Source organism: Egretta garzetta, unplaced genomic scaffold (genome assembly GCF_000687185.1).
Source record: "Egretta garzetta isolate BGI_Z169 unplaced genomic scaffold, ASM68718v1 scaffold172, whole genome shotgun sequence".
NCBI classification, from domain to species: domain Eukaryota; kingdom Metazoa; phylum Chordata; class Aves; order Pelecaniformes; family Ardeidae; genus Egretta; species Egretta garzetta.
In genome coordinates, this window is record NW_009258951.1 from 1822501 (window position 1) to 1824819 (window position 2319).

The window sequence follows — 2319 nt, forward strand, 5'->3', positions numbered from 1 at the left end:
GTTTGGTTTTGGGTTTTGGTTTTAGTTCTCTCCTAGTGGTAAGTTGTATTCAGCTCTATATGCCAACTCAGCTTGCTGTGCGAGAACACTATAAAATGGCAGAAAAGGGTCTTTGAATTGCTGCTGTCTCTTCCCGAGAGGCAGTCTGAGGCTGCTGCCTGGGAAGGGAAAGGAACAGCAGTTCCTCAACGTGAGAAGATCATCTTGAGGTTATTAAATGTTAGATTTCGGAGCAGGGCAGGGGGGGAAGAAAGGCTTGTTGGCAAACGATCGTGTTACTGTCAGGCTGTATTGGCTGCTGCGCTGCTTTGTGCCCACGGTGTCAGTCAGCTTCCTGCTGCTGTAAAGCCTTTCTTTGTTGTCCTTACGTGTGACGGCACCAGCGGCGTCAATCAACTGCCCGTCAGCGTTTGCATCACATGAGGCTGGGCGACAAAGAGATCTGCGCCCCCCGCGCTCGGGGGTCTGGCTGGCGCTGCGAATAGACGCTGGCAGCCGTGCCCACTGCTCCTTGGTGTCAGCTCATTGCTTTCGGGTGCTCTTTTGGGAAATGACCGTGTTGAGGGAGCTGTGTGTGAAAGTGGGCTTTAAGATGTGATGCTGTCCTCTGCGGGAAGCAGTGCTGTTGCGTGTTCCTGTGACACGTGTCTTTGAAATTATTCCATAGCTTCAGCGTAATGAATAGAGAAGTGGTTCACCTGCCGGACTTGGGGTGCTTTGAAATGGGGTTGACGCTACAGCTGAGGGAGAATGCAGTTGTGGTATCTCTGTGGCAGAAAGCACACTAGAACAGAAAGGTATTAAAACGATGACGCTTGGCTTTGTGGCGGCTCTGAATTAGCCCCTGCGTCTTAAAGATGTGACAGAACATGCATACAAAAGCAATGGAGGATGTGGAGGAAATGCTTAATGAGGAGATGCTTAATGAGGAGAGCCTGAGAAGGCTGTGACTCTGGCTTGAAGGGCAGTAGGCTGCAGGAAGGCTGATATAAGCAGCTCAGAGAGTCGCCAGAGAAGGTGATGGGTGAGGGGAGCCCAGAACTGTTACTCACCAGAGCTCACCTACAGGGAGTGTGTATTTTCATGTAGCAGACAGTGAACTTTGGAGCTGGTTGCCACGGGATGTTGTGGGGGCAGGTAGGATGTTCTAAAGGGCATTAGGCAAATTTTTGGACAGCAGGTTGATGAAAAGGGATGTACCTATTTACCATCCCTACATAATGCTTCTGGCTGTGCAAAGAGGAGCAGGAGGGGAATGAACTGTAAAGGGTGGCTAAACTTGGCTGTCCTTCATAGTGTCTCTGACTGTCTGACTAGAGCCAAAGCACTGGGCTAGTCGGGGCCTATCTTTTCTGAAAAATAACTTTGCTCTTCAAAAACAAATTCACAAACTTTTTGTGGTCTAAGGTAAGATTTCAGTCGAGCGACAGTCTAGCAAATCAGTCCCCTCGAATTTTAGTTTGAGCAAGTTTCATTGCGTTTCTATTAGCATGCCTCAGAAAGGCAAGTCACCCGGACCACTGAGGCATGGGATGTGGCAATTCTGAGTTCCAGTAGCCAGCACAGCCGTCCTTCCTTTATCCCCACCCCACCCCCACCCTCCCAGTGAGCACACCAGGGTATATATTTCTGCTCACACCATGTGATCTGCTGCTTTTGTGGTTTTCTCGGTGGACAGTCTCTGTTCACGTTAAAGGGGCGTGAGTTTTCCCTTTCCTTTCTGAAGCGTGCTAGAGAAGTGACGACTGGGGAAGTCCCAGGTCCTCTGTCTTTCTGTGGCATCTGGGCCAGCTCTTCTGTCCCCAGGTACCAGCCGTGAGGCTCTGCTGCATGGTGGCAGAGGTGCTAACGCCACGTCTTCTCTTGGTCGCCTGTTGGCGTGGGACTCGAGCAGGCTGCTGCTGTTGTAGCTGCTGGCGAGAGCTGTGCACCCCGACCCTCCCTGGCTGAGGGGCTTTGCTTGTCACCTGCGGGCAGGAGCCACTGGGTGTTGGGGGAGCCAGCTCCAGCCCAAATAGCTGTTGGTGTTTTTCCATAGATTCTGTACCGTCGGTGAGAATGATTGTGTATCCTGGTTGCGATGGGGTTGTGCAGTGTTGCTGTCATGGAGGACACTGCTGCTGCGGGGATTGCTGGGGAGGGGGGAGCCCCTTTCCCCAAAGCCCCCTGAAGTGACTGGGGGGGATGCAGGCCACTGCTCAGCGAGGGGTTAAACCAGAAAGCAGCGCTATGAAAAACAGGAGAATTAATATTTCATGTGGAGGCAGCCTGCTGCTTTCTCCGCACTTGTGGCTTAAAAAGGAAGAAGTTCCTCCTTGG

The 2319-nt window shown here is 51.8% G+C and overlaps 1 protein-coding gene across 1 annotated transcript in view; it reads left to right on the forward strand.

The window, feature by feature from the left end:
• The first annotated feature begins 450 nt into the window (after window positions 1–450).
• Window positions 451–2319, forward strand: part of EIF2A (eukaryotic translation initiation factor 2A) — a 22919-nt gene continuing 21050 nt past the window's right edge. Inside the window, exon 1 of the mRNA XM_035890013.1 lies at window positions 451–456. The gene's annotated coding sequence lies outside the window, so the exon portion shown is untranslated. The remainder of the gene's footprint in view (window positions 457–2319) is intronic.